Source organism: Pipra filicauda, unplaced genomic scaffold (assembly GCF_003945595.2).
Source record: "Pipra filicauda isolate LSUMZ 115617 unplaced genomic scaffold, ASM394559v2 scaffold680_size158834_pilon, whole genome shotgun sequence".
NCBI lineage: Eukaryota > Metazoa > Chordata > Aves > Passeriformes > Pipridae > Pipra > Pipra filicauda.
This window is the reverse complement of record NW_024104843.1, coordinates 144,613-158,838: the sequence shown is the minus strand read 5'-3', so window position 1 is coordinate 158,838 and position 14,226 is coordinate 144,613. Positions and strand designations below refer to the sequence as shown.

Sequence of the window (14,226 nt, the reverse complement as noted above, 5' to 3'; positions counted from 1 at the left end):
TTAACAACATAACTGTCCTTTGCATATCTCATCTTTTAACCCTCTGCACTGCTGGGCCCTGAAAGGAATGCGTTAAAAAATGTGGAAGGCAGGGGGCTTAAGAAATTTTTTTGTCCTTAAATCCCCACTATTTTCAAGTAGGATTTTAGAAATCTCTGCTGTATTTTAATTTGGTTTGTCAGAGTATAATTACCATGGATGAGGTAAAAAACTCATTTAAACACGGCAAGTGTGGTGAAGAATCCAATTTTCAGAAATCAGTGGAAATGTAATTGGAGTCATTAAGTGCTGACTTCGGTAATTAAGAGTTGGGTTTTGACGTTTCAGGCTTCTGTTGCTAATTGTCCGTGGAGAGGGTACAAAAATGTTGTGTTTGCTGAGGAATTGGTGGCTCCCTGGACCTGTGGAGCTGCTGGCCACACTCAGACAGGTGTTGGTAGCACGGCAAACGGTGCCTCCTCTTTATTTGTGTCACAAGGTACAGAGCCAAAGCAATCCCTTTAGGATAATAATCAGGAGAAGGGTTTTTCTAAGCAAGAGATGGATGCTCAGCTCCTCAACCTATCTTGCTTTCAAACTTGGATCTTGGGTTGCAGGTCCATCTTGATAAAATATCTGGATCTCTCTGCAGACTGAAAGTGCTGAGAAAGTTTTGAATAAAAGAAATCAGTGGTAGAAGTGCATCCTCATCATTCCTTGTTTGCAGAATTATCTTTAGGAAGTCAGGATGTTCTGCATTTTTAACTCCTGCAGTTTGAGCAAGATGCTTTTGTTATGATAATGGAGAAACCATAAAAACTCCTGACATGCTGATAGTTATCATCATATAAAACAAGCCTTATGCTTACTTTCCTATTAAAAATTCTAATTTTCCAGAGCAATGGCACTTATAAGGTGTTTTTCCTTTCATTTTGTTGTTTTCCCAGCACCCAGATGATGCTGTTTGAGCCTCCAGCATGGGAGCTGAGGCGAAAGGTTTTGTGCTTTTGAGCTTTTACTCCCACAAACAAATCTATCTCTTGCTCTGAGTTTGAACCTGTAGTTATCTTCTGTCTCCTCAGAAACCAGAGTTCAGCTAGAAAGTTACCTAAAATGTGTTTTTAGCATGTTGGCTGTGCTCATTTCTTAGATGCGGGAAAACCACGGGCAGCTTAAACACCTGTTTTACCCAGAAATCCCCTTTTTGGGATTGTGGTGTTTTTTCACAGTGCAAAAGTGTGCTTCCCTTCTCCTCCTAGAGGTTCTGACCCTTGAAGCTGAATGGGTGGTTTCTCCTGAACTTGTTCACGTTAGTGTTGGATGTGGGGCATCCATGGGATACTCTTTGGAGCTGGACACCTTGAGGGAGGGCCCAGAGGAGCAGCCTGGGCCATGTTCAGAAGAAATGATCATGGAATCACAGGATATCTGGAGTTGGAAGGGGCTCTTGAGGATCACTGAGTCCCTCCCCTGGTCCCTTTGCAGCCTTATGGTTTCTGGGTGACACACTCCTCAGAATACCTGGCAGTGGCTGAGTGTCGTATGACAGAAGCCAGGGAAGCACCTTAAGTAGCTGGAACAGGTTGGAGTCATCATGCCAAGCTCTTCTGACCAGGCTGGTTAGGAAGGACTGTCTCTTCATTGCCTGGGCTTCCATACAGTCAGAGAGCAGCCCTGGTGCTTGATGATGATTCCAGGCTGGGCTTTCTGTAGCGTGTTGTCCCCATCTCCCAGACACTGAGCTTGCAGCTAGAGATGAGGGGAGTAATGAGGATACGCTCTGCTTTAGGCATAATTTCCTTTTCCCTTCGCTGTTTCCTTTTGTTTTATATCTTCAGACAGCCCATGTTGCTGCCTAATTGGATTACTGGGTCACTTGCTGACTGTGGGCCGTGCAGGACTGGGACCGGTCCCTGCGGCTCCGCAGTTCGGGAGCTGATGTGGGCTGGCAGCCCTGCTGAGCCACTGCAGTCTTGGGGGCCTCATGGAAAACGGCATTTCCCAACCTCCAAACCCTACAATGGCTGCATGAAGGAATGGATCCGTTCCTTCCTTTCACCTGGCTCCTTAGCTTTAGGGAGGAACAATTCCAAATGCCTTTGTTTTGTAGCCTCCAAGTCTTCTGGGGGCCGGGTGGAAATGCAAAGCCTTGAGTGCAGTTTGGGTGTTTGCCTTTGAACAGCTCTCACTTAAAACGAGGGCTCTGTATCTTAAACAAACCAGCTCCTTGCAGTTTCCATGGTAAGCTCTCCTTCATAATTGAACAGGAGTCATAAACGTTGCATAAACCCAGGGAAGCTGCTGCTCTGTGGTGTCAGCCCTGTGTTTGCTCTCTGTGCAGTGCAGCTCCCCGGGGAGGCTCCTCGTGTGTTCCACGGCCGCCCCAGGACTCCTCTCCAGACCCTTCTGCTGAGGAGAAACCAACTGGAGGAACTGTGAAGGCTGAAGTCTGTTGTCGATGGGACTGCACAGAGGGAAAACTCAGACCTTCTGCTTTCCAGGGATCCCTCTGCAGACTGTGCTGTCAAACTCTCCTTCCGGAGCTGCTGCGTTCACCTAGAAGCTGTCAGACCTTTGGAAAACAAGAGACCTTGCCAAGGTAAGCATGAATGACATATCAGATCATGCTTTTAAAAATCCATTCTTTCATTTTATTTTTTTATTTTCAACCAGCTTTGCTACTTCTGGGACAAGAACTTCTGTGCTGTCCCACCTCTTAGGTTTTATAGTTTAAATGTGTGGATGTCTGTTACGATGCCACGTGTGTCCCGCCACACGTTACCCCCCTTCCCTTTTCTCTGCCTCTTTAATTATGAGGATTTGAGCCTCACATGCTTAAAGTTTGTCACATGGACCCAACAGCACTGAAAAAACTCCAACCCACTAAAAAAGCCCCTCAGACAGCCCCAGGTGTAAAGTAGACCTCAGGGTTTTGATGCCTGAAGCTTGGCAACACTGTATTTCCAGCAGTGGAGCTACTTGAAAGGTTTCCCCTCCCAGGGAAAACAGTGACCTTGGCTGTCACAGCACGGGATGATGGTCCCAGACCCCTGCTTGTGGGCAGGATGGTGTGGGTTGCTGTGCTCTGAGCTTGTCCCTGCCAGGAGCACAGCACTTCCAGGCAGGTGATGATGAGGTGTGCCCTGTGTCTTTTTCCGCTGGTCTGGAAGCATGTCCAGGGGTGTTATGTTACCTTGGAAAAACTGCTCGTGGGAGACGACTCGTGGATGTTGTTTTGCTGCTTCTCCTTGCTCGTGGCACTGTGGAGTTCCAGGCAGGGGCTGCTCCTCCATCCTGTGCTCTCGCACTTCCCGCTCACCGCACAGATGGAGTGTGAAGCTTCCCGGTGCTCTGTGGCAGCAGCACCCACAAGCACAGAGTGACAGACTGATCCCTGGATTCCCCTCCTTTCCCTCCTCCTCCAGAGCCAGCAGGAGAAAGGTTTTTGTTCTTTTCTTTGTGTGAGTTCGTGTGGTGCAGCGCGTTGGCAACGTGCCTACGGCCTGCGAGGGGAGGGGACAGGAGGGGGGTCAGGGGAGGCCACAGCAGAGTCATCATCATGCTTTTTCACAGAATCCCAGAGTCGTTTAGGTTGGGAAAGACCTCTGAGATTGAGTCCAACCTGTACCTGATCCCCACAGAACACTGAGTGCCTCGTCCAGTGTTGTCCCCATCCATCCTGTGGCTGTGGTGGTCTGTCTTTAGGTGTCCATGATCTGTCCAACCTGGCATGGAACACTTCCAGGGCAGCCACAGCCACAGCTTCTCTGGACCAGGGCCTGTGCCAGGGCCTGTGCCAGGGCCTCACCACCCTCACGGGGAAGAATTTTTTCCTAATATCCAACCTAAACCTACTCTCTGTCAGTCTGAAGCCATTCCCCCTTTTCCTGTCTCTCCAGGCCCTTGTAAATAGTCTCTTTCCATGTTTCTTGTGGGCTCCCTTCAGGTACTGGAGCCTGCAATTAGGTCACCCCGAAGCTTTTTCTTCTTCATGCTGAACAATCCCAATTCTCTTAGCCTTGTAAAGGATTTAGGAAAAAAACCCAAACCCGAGGAATTTTCCCTTTAACAATGCCTTGTTGCACAGAGGCAGGATTTCTTGCCCTCTGGCATTCTCATATCAGGAGGGCTCTGAGTGGCAGAGGTCAGGATTTGGGGAGGGGGCTGTGGGTCCAGGCTGACCCCACAGAGTGACCCGTGGAGTGCAATCCCTACAAAGCGAGGCTGTTCCCAGGGGGGATCTGGCTGCCGTGTTCCTATTAAAATGTTCCAGAGAGGGGGGGATAAGGAGGAAACTAAGCCCGTTTCCTATCTTAGATTTTTAGGAGACACTTAAGGGAGCGCAGTTGGATGAGTAAGGGCAAAGGCAAATTGCAGAAAGCACTTACTGGGCTTGTCTGGGGATTTGAGCCGTGCAGTCTGTGGTGCGAAAGCCGGGCTTTGCTGTAGGAAATGGCAATAAAAGCCGACAAGCCTAAAGACCCAGATTAATTTAGAAACTCTGCAGCTCAGGGGAGGGAGGGTAGAAACAGAAGTGCAGCGGCTCAGACTGACCTTTCCATCAACTCCACGGCTCTTCCAAAGATGTTTGTGGTGTCTGAGCTGGGGTTGATCCGTGGGATCCCTGGGTGATGTGGGGCAGCTGGAACTCAGGCTCCGGGGTTCCTCCTTGCTCACCAAATGGCTCTGGACCTCCAGGAGTGTGGGGCTCTTTGGCCAGCGTGGGGTGACACTGTCCATTGGTCTGTCCAGCGGGCTCGGGATGGTGCTGCCAAAGTGTCGGTGCCAGAATCTGTCCCTAAAGCTCAGGATGCAGTTTGCAACATGGAGCAGCTCCTCTGTGCAACTTGGAGAGGTTGGATCTCTGTTATATGTGCTGCCTGACATGGGTCAGTGGGTGTTATACAGGATCTAATTATCCTGATGGCCCAAGGTACAAAAGAAAGAGACCTGTTCACCTCGGGCTGTGTTGCTGACCGTGGGTGCTTTGCTTCCCTCTTTCCGTCCCTTCCATCCTCTCACAAAGCTACACAGTGAAAGATGATACCAGAATTCCTCTTCCTCAGGCTGCTACAGACAGTTGTTTCCGTGATCTTTGTTTACATAGATCCAAGTCAGATTCAAGTGCTTTTTAAAAACTCAGAGGACTTGTCAGGAGGTGGGAGACTGTCATCCCCTTTAGTCTTTTCTGTACAGGTGTGTCATCGTGTGACCAAATTCTATCCTGAAGTTGTTTAAAAAAGCCCTTACATTGTGATACTTGGAGATGTTCATGTTCAAGTGTCACATGGGCATACATATTGTACTTTATAATGGCATCTTAGCAGCTTAGGAAGTGATTAGTTTACTTTCGTGCCAATGTTTTCGCCTGTGCAGAGTGGGAGTTCTTACTGACATGTGCTGAAGTCCTTCTCCTGCCCTCCAGGGTTTAAATAAAAACCACTTTCTTTAGGAGCATGTCAGAGAAATTCTGTTTTGAAAAGCTGTTTGGTTTCTTAGGAGCATGTGCACATATGTTTTTCTCTTTATGTTCTTAGGTTTCAGTGGTATTTAAGCCCCATTTTTCAGAACTGAGTGATTTAGAAGCGTTAGACTCTTTAACAGGACCTAAAGCGAACAAGGCTGTTTCTTAAACTGCTGACACGTGTGTACCCATGTGCATTGGTCATTGGAGGGCCACAGTTGGATCCTTGGATCACTGCAGAAGCTTGGGAGCTCCTCACTCTTTGGTAAAGGCAGGGGGCCGGGGCTGTGCTGTGTCGGCCCCAGAGGGCAAGTTGGTGTCCCATACACTGCCTGGTTTGTGGTTATTCCAGCAAAGAGGTGCAGCCCCTGCTGCCCAGAGGCCTGTGGAGCGTGCCTGGGACTGTGGCAGAGGTGTGGCCCACACTGGGTGTCCAGCTACCACCTGTAGCAGAGGTTTCTGCTTCAGTCCTGGTGGTCACTGTGCCCTCAGTGTCACTCCCAGGGGTTGCAGCAGTGATACCTAGGTCTGGTGGCTCGGAATTTCACTGAGTTTGTGGTCTCTGCAGAGCTTAAATATATTCATCATTCTTTTGAACCTCTTTATTTCAGCAGTCAGAACGGGGGGGAAGAGCTGTAAATGAGTTGTAATGCCAGGCTGAGCTGGGAGTACTGCCTGTTAGGAGTGGGGTGTGCTGGAGTTTGACTAAGCCTTAGCAGGCACTGCTCATTTCACTGCAAGGCCTAAATCAGATTATTGTCTGAGTCTCCCCTCAGCAGTTTAAATCCTTATCAAATATTCTCTGGTCTCATGCATTTGAGTTTCCCTTCTTCACTGTCTGTGGAGTAAAGGGAACATAGTTTAACCCTCACACAACTTTGTCCTCTCTTTACAGCCTTTGCCCTGTTAACTTTCTAAGGACATTTTTTGAGCTGAAAGCTCAAAAAATAGATAGAAATGGATAGAAAAACTGTCACGGTCTTTTGTAAACGACATAAGACTATCCAGATGTGTTGATGTAAACCAAGGCTCCAGTAATTCTGAAAATGAGAAGCTCTCCATGCATATATAGCTCCTAGAAAATCGATCCATCAGTTATTTGTGTTTTTTTCTGCATCTGGAACGATTCCCTAATTTTGCAGGAGACTTGGTGTGCATTTCTGCCTGCCTCATTGACTCCTTTGTGTAAAGGACCAGGAATACCGATCCCAGGGAGCTGTATTAACAAATGCTCTGGTTCAGTGGTGGTGTGCCCTGTGTCAGGTATGTTTGGATATAGTTAATCCTGCCTGGGGAGGCGGCAGGATGCTTTGTACAACCTTTGGAAGTTTCTTCCAAGCTGGTCTAGGCTCTGTTGGCTCAGACCAACCGGGAGTGTTCCATGTAGGAGCTCAGTGAGTCCTGGTGGAAGCTGTAGCTGTATTTCTCCACAGCCTGACATTTCATTTGGTTTCTCACGTTACCCAGCTTAGTCATCTCTTTAGAAATCTCAACTTCTTCCTCCTCTCCCGGCATACAAACCAGATCCCGCTTGGTGGATGGTGCAGTGGTTTGCCCTAGCAACCACACAGATCTCCCAAAATAGCTCCTTCCATGGCTGCAGAGCCTCTCTGAACCTCAGAATGTGGACTGCACTCTCTTGTTTTGCCTCTAATGGTCACGCAGAAAATAACCAGTGCTGTGAGTGGACTTTGTGCACAGAGCGAGGCTCTTTGGGACACGAGGGAAATTCCTGCAGTGTTTATGTGCTGAGGGAAAATGCCTTTGGAGTCAAACCATTCCTTCTGTGTGCCCACGTGAATGATGTTGTTCATGGCCTGTTCCCTGCTCAGGGAGCACCTGAGCTGGGAAGGCTCCTGGTGCCAGCCTTGGCCGTGCCAGGGTTGAAATTCCCTGCTGGAGTGGCTGCTCTTGGCCCCTTTGCCCCTGGCATCACACACCCTTCCTGAAGAATGGGACGGCCACTCCATGAGGTCTCCCCTTTCTTGGAACATGGGTGTACAAGTTTCTGCTGCTGTTTGTTTTTTGTGATAATCAGAGCAAGAAATATTTTAATACACTTTTGAAGTGTGGCCATTTTCTTTTTCCTGCCTCTCCAGCCTAAGAAAATTCCTGTGTTTGGGATATCTTTCCATAGCATTGCAGGAGGATGAGATTTATGGAGATGTGTTCAAATGCTGCTCATCTTCTGCTGAGGCGATGCTTTTTGCAATGATTATCTTTCCCTTGCTTTAGGAGGGTGTTCTACAGTCTGGTGTGTTGTTATAGTCACCTTTCCTACTTATCAGCTTCAGTTCTCCTCCGGATCCTTTCCTCCAGCCATCTCCTTTTTTGCTATATTTAAACCAATGCCTTACAACTCATAGTTTTTAAAAAATCCGATCCAAACCCCAGAAGGGAATTAAAACAGCGGCAGGTAATTCAGTTTTGTTGTGTGATGACACGCAAGATGTAGGTTTTTTAGGGCCAGAAGTTATGTAGATTGTTGGTATAAGAAGACAGAGGACAGCTGAGATTAAAGTGGAGGGGGGCAGACATTGATTTGCTTGTATGTGGGAGAGGAGAGACCATCAGCTGCAATATTTACACTCAGTTACCCAGGGAGGGTTCTGTCATTATTTGCGTTCTCTGGAGCATTCTGTATTCTCCAGCATACTCTTGCCATATGGATTTGGTTGCCAGAAGTTTATATACATTTTCTGCTTTTCATTCCAAACAATGTAACATTTATTATGAGTTCCATGAGTAGTTGTTTCAAGGGAGGAAAAAATCTGCACCAAGCTGTGCTCTGGCATCATAACCACGCTCAGTACGGGCTGCCTGCGTCACAGGGAGGGTGAAGAGATGCTGTAGGAACCAAGGCACTGTGTTAGTTGTCTTAAAAGTCATTAAAATCTCTTTGGGGAGCGTTCCTGATTCCTGGCTGGTGTTTGCAAAGGTGGCTTTTAACCCCTTAGGCCCTCCCCACACTGCGGGGAGAAAATCAGGCTCGTGTTTGTAAAGTGGTGATGTGCACGTCATGACAGCGATCTTTGGGGACCTGTCCCTCCCTGCCCCTCTGGGAAAGGTGCTCTGCCACTCCACAGCCAAAGCTGGAGATGGGATTTGGCCTGGGAAGAACCTGTAGAGCCAGGGTTGGGTTGTCCCTAAGCCCTGTGGCTCCGTGGGGCCCTGCAGAGCTGCACTGTCCCCCCCCTTGGCATCTTCTCCACTGCAGAGTTTCCAGGGACTCTTCCCAGCATCCTTCCCCAAGCTGGGGGAGGGTGTCTGTCATGGTTTGAGATAGCCCCAACATCCAATTCCCTAGCTCCATTCCCCCTCCCACATCTCAACCCAATGTGAGAGAGGTTTTTCCAGACAAAACACACCAGACTCCAAAGTGGGGAAAAGGGAATATATTACAATGACTGTACAAATAAATATAACATCACATTATACACATGATCACAAACTATCTCTACCATGACATATAGTATTTACAATGGATCAGATCTCTTCTCCCCTCCCAATAAAAGTCCAGGAGGGAAAGAAGGACAGATCCCTTCCAGTCTCTGAACAGCAGCATCTTCTGAGGCAGCAGGTTTCTTCTTCTCATGCATGCAGCAGCTGATAGCTGGATTTCTGCCAGCATCCACGAGGGAGGTATTCAAGCTCCCCCGGCCCCATCGCCTCACAACCGAGGGGTCTTCCGTGGTCTTCGTAACCCCAGACAAGGTCGTTTCACCACGTCATATCATGAAGACACAGGGGGGTCTTCGTGACGGTCTGGTATCTCCAGGAGATTCAAGCTCCTTGCAGGGCCTCTGTGCCCTGTCTCTCAGGCTGCCACCGTGGCAGCAGTGCAAGGGGGGGAAGCCAAGGTCGCCCCCCCCACATTCCATCTGGCCGTCCCGGTCCAGCTGCGGGACGCTCCGAGCTTCTCAGCTCCTCTCTCTCCGGTGCTGCATGTCTAAAACTGCTCTCCAAAATAGGAGTCCATGTCCCTCTTCTCCAAGAGGGATCTCAAGGGAGTTTTGGGGGAGTGTGGTACAGTCTTACCCCCAAGAACCCTGTAGCTCTCAGTTGCTGGCTCTCCTTTCCTCGGCTCTCCTTCCAGGAGTCCTTTCTCTGGTGCTGCATGTTGCTCCTGCTGCTTCTTCAGTTCAGGTTCTTATCTCTGGCTCTCTGCCACCGTTTCTCTGGTCAGCGTCGGCTGCTGCTCTGTGCCCATGGAGAAAACATCTCCCGGCATACTACAGGCACCTAGCCCAGCTTTATGCTGTTCCAGGTCCCTGCAGCCCCCCAGCCAGGGGCTGGGAGGGGGCCAGAGGCCCCAAGGGGCTCAGAGCCCCTTCCTCGTGGCTCTACAACATGGCCACCTCTCCTACAACCACCAAACTACAACCCTTCTTTTCCGGTCTGGTTGTGGTATGTTTACATTTCTGCAGGAGCGTCCATTGGGCAGAATTTCAAAACTTCCAGGGGTTTCCACCCCTTGGGGTCTACCACTTCTCTTAGCTTCTGGGGAGAACAAGGTTCAAACCACTACAACACTCCACCCCTCGCTCCTGCGAAATGTCAACATATCACAACAACTGAAAAAAAAACCTCTAATCAACATGCAATCTTCAATAAACTAAAATATAATCAAAATCTCTCTACTACATATCAACATAGCATCATCACAAACTTAACTCTACTCTTAATACTTAACTTACATTACTATAGATAGTCTTACTTACTCTACAATGGTACAGTCTGTGTTTTGTCTGGAAAACTCTTTCTGTTACCACAAGCATCATGGTTCTTATCTCTCTCACTCGATGGTTCGCAACCATCCTCTGCTACCATTTATGTCATGGTTTGAGATAGCCCCAACATCCAATTCCCTAGCTCCATTCCCCCTCCCACATCTCAACCTAATGTGAGAGAGGTTTTTTCCAGACAAAACACACCAGACTCCAAAGTGGGGAAAAGGGAATATATTACAATGACTGTACAAATAAATACCATATCACATTATACACATGATCACAAACTATCTCTACCATGACATATGTATTTACAATGGATCAGATCTCTTCTCCCCTCCAAATAAAAGTCCAGGGGGGAAAGAAGGACAGATCCCTTCCAGTCCTTAAACAGCAGCATCTTCTGAGGCAGCAGGTTTCTTCTTCTCATGCATGCAGCAGCTGATAGCTGGATTTCTGCCAGCATCCACGAGGGAGGTATTCAAGCTCCCCCGGCCCCATCGCCTCACAACCGAGGGGTCTTCCGTGGTCTTCGTAACCCCAGACAAGGTCGTTTCACCACGTCATATCACGAAGACACAGGGGGGTCTTCGTGACGGTCTGGTATCTCCAGGAGATTCAAGCTCCTTGCAGGGCCTCTGTGCCCTGTCTCTCAGGCTGCCACCGTGGCAGCAGTGCAAGGGGGGGAAGCCAAGGTCAACTCCCCCCGCATTCCATCTGGCCGTCCCGGTCCAGCTGCGGGACGCTCCGAGCTTCTCAGCTCCTCTCTCTCCGGTGCTGCATGTCTAAAACTGCTCTCCAAAATAGGAGTCCATGTCCCTCTTCTCCAAGAGGGATCTCAAGGGAGTTTTGGGGGAGGGTGGTACAGTCTTACCCCCAAGAACTCTGTAGCTCTCAGTTGCTGGCTCTCCTTTCCTCGGCTCTCCTTCCAGGAGTCCTTTCTCTGGTGCTGCATGTTGCTTCTCTGCTCCTTCAGTTCAGGTCTTATCTCTGGCTCTCTGCCACCGTTTCTCTGGTCAGTGTCGGCTGCTGCTCTGTGCCCATGGAGAAAACATCTCCCGGCATAACTACAGGCACCTAGCCCAGCTTTATGCTGTTCCAGGTCCCTGCAGCCCCCCAGCCAGGGGCTGGGAGGGGGCCAGAGGGCCCAAGGGGCTCAGAGCCCCTTCCTCGTGGCTCTACAACATGGCCACCTCTCCTACAACCACCAAACTACAACCCTTCTTTTCCGGTCTGGTTGTGGTATGTTTACATTTCTGCAGGAGCGTCCATTGGGCAGAATTTCAAAACTTCCAGGGGTTTCCACCCCTTGGGGTCTACCACTTCTCTTAGCTTCTGGGGAGAACAAGGTTCAAACCACTACAGTGTCCCAAAAGGGAAATGACAAGGAACCGTTCTGGGGCACGGCAGGAGGAAGCTTCTTGGTGACAAATTGCTTTGGTTATGGGCTGTGTGCTCCAACAACAGGCAGGAAAACTGTGCTGGACATAATGATGGATAAAAGGAGGAACCACAGCATTGCTCTGACACTGTTTTCCATGCTCACCTTTTCTTTTTTTTTTTTTCCCCTGGAATTACTTACGCTTGATTGTTGCAATTGATTGCAATTGTAAGGGCTAATTTTGGTGCATAATTTTTTTTTTTTTCTGGAAGACTGCCAAGTGTTTGTGTAATGGAGGAAAACAACTGCACAGGGTTTGGTACAGGCTGTGCTTGTCTTCCTTTCTCCAGCCAAACCATTCCATGGGCTGATATATACAAATATATATACACACACATATATGTGTGTGTATATATATATCAATAGGCAATATCTGTATACAGCAAACTTCCTTGAAGGGGAAAACTCAGCCTCCTGAAAAAAAAAGAATTAACAGACCTGTGATGAGTTCTAAAAACAAACAAACTAAATTTAATGCCTGTGATAGAGTGGTCATTGCCTCAGTTTTAAGACAAATACCAAACCCAACTGAGTTCACTTTTAAACTTTGCATGGTGGAATGGAGAGTAAATAGTGTTGTTCCAACCTCAAGAGACAAATCCAATATGTTTAGCTGATGGAGTTGAAGACCAGTACGTGAGTATATAGACCTGGGCTCTTGGAAAATGTCATGACTGTTTTCCTTGCAGCCCAGTCCAATTTCCATGAAGTTTGAAGGAGAGATTTAGTTGACACAGGATAAAAATCACAGATTTATTTCTGAGTGAAATATTAACTCAGGAATAACTTTTCTATCTACATCCACATTTTCACAGGGTTCAAGGTACGGTGAAGCTGGGCTGGTTTTCAGGGTTTTCCTCTTTTCCCACCTCGTATTTGGCCAAAGAGGAGCAAGAAATTTGAAGGGGTAAAGAGGATGTGAAGGATGCAGGTTGTGTTGATGGTGTTTAAAGCTTTTTGGGACAATTTTTATATGGATCGAAAATTGATACTAAAAAGAAAGCCTCATCTGATAGATGACTTATGGTGCTGAAATGATGGGCTCAGTTGTAAGATAAGGTACCAGGACTCCTTGGAACTTGTGTCATCTTTCTCCCCCGGGTTTTGGTGTGTCCTCTTGCTTGGTTTTTATCCTGTCATTCCAACTGTGATTTATCCTACATGCTTGTTTAAAAACAAGTTACCCTGTCAAGCTGCCATTACACAAACATTTGTCCTGGTTATCCTTCCAGAGTTATTCACAGATGTAAGTTCTGGCAGACTCAGGGCCAAGAATGATAATAGGTGGAGGATCCACTTTCTTGAAATATCAGCTCACTCTTTTTGTGTTGTTTTGAGATTGTTTTAGTTCAACTTGATGCCATATGGGTTTTACTTAAGGACATGGTTTGTCCCTGCAAAAGCATCTTTGAAGGCAACAGAACAGTTTAAATATGTTCAAGAGAATTAATTAAAATGCCTTTTAACTGAAGGGGAATGAGAGCTTTTTTTTTTTTTTTTTTCCAAAATAAAGCTCCAGCCTGGTGAAACATTTTGTATCAGTTACAAAAGGAATTTCAGTACATTCCTCTAAAACAAGGGATGAGCCAACTGCATCTGCTGGGTGTGGGAGTGACATTTCAGATCCCACTGACAGCCGAATTGTCAAACTGAACATCATCTCTCTCTCTTGCTGGTGCTGACTGAGAACTCCACACTTTCTAGGAGCAAAACTGCTCCTTTGGAGAGTGCTGGTGGAAGGCATGGACACCTTTGGGCCTGGAACAGGCTGCCAAGCCTACCTCATATACATAGCTTATCTCAATAAATCAACCCTCCTTCCCCTGTCAGAGAGCACTGGAGAAAGGGAAAACACAAAGTGTTTTTTGAGCAGTGAGGACTTTCACTGGTGGTTTATATTTACAATTGTTCCAGGTGGTATGACAGTGTGTCATCCTGTGGTGGTGTTCTTCAGCCTGGAGCAGGTGTAATCATCTCCTTACGTACATAACAGCTTCCATTGGTACATCCCAAGGTGTGTTACAGAAGGAGACCTTTGATGTCAGGTCTGAATAGTGAGTGATGTGAGAAGTGAAATGTCACAGAGAGGGGACACTGTGGCGCTCCAGCAGAGCTGTAAGACCTCTCTGCTGTGCTGCCAAGTGAGCAGCTCTAGTCTGTAGTATTTTGTTTGCAAGGAGATGACAGAATGGTAGAATTGTGTAGGTTAGAAGAGCTCTCTGGTCCCACCTCCCTCTCAAAAAGCACTTACAAGCCTTTTTATGTGTGTGGATGTGTATAAACAGTGATCTGGTGCAGCAATACTATGCATTTTGCCACCTTCTTGGGTGCTGTTGCACATTTTCTGAGAGGATCTGTTTGCCTCGTTGGTCTGGAAGGGATGTACTCAGTCCTGTAACTCAGCTCTCAAAGCCATACCACAAAGAAAGCAACAACCTGGACTGGAAAGAAGAGTTTTCAGAGAAACAGGTGCAGAGAGTGAGTTTGGAGGAAGAGAAAGCCCAGGCAGGCACAGATAAAATAATACTGGCAGTGGAGCCAAGAGTGTAATGGAAGGCTAGAGCTGTGGACAGGACCAGGAGACAAAAGCAGCTGTAATGAAAGAGAAGCAG

At 47.8% G+C, this 14,226-nt stretch overlaps 1 protein-coding gene across 6 annotated transcripts in view; it reads left to right on the top strand.

Annotated features, from left to right (window-relative positions):
- Positions 1 to 2,263: 2,263 nt before the first annotated feature.
- The window catches only part of TIAM1 (TIAM Rac1 associated GEF 1), a 136,198-nt gene continuing 124,235 nt past the window's right edge, over positions 2,264 to 14,226 (top strand). For 3 of the 6 annotated variants that reach the window (XM_039388755.1, XM_039388756.1, XM_039388754.1), the window contains exon 1: positions 2,266 to 2,578. The gene's annotated coding sequence lies outside the window, so the exon portion shown is untranslated. Of the gene's footprint in view, positions 2,579 to 14,226 lie in introns of all 6 variants that reach the window. The other 3 variants (XM_039388759.1, XM_039388758.1, XM_039388757.1) reach the window with 3 other exon arrangements.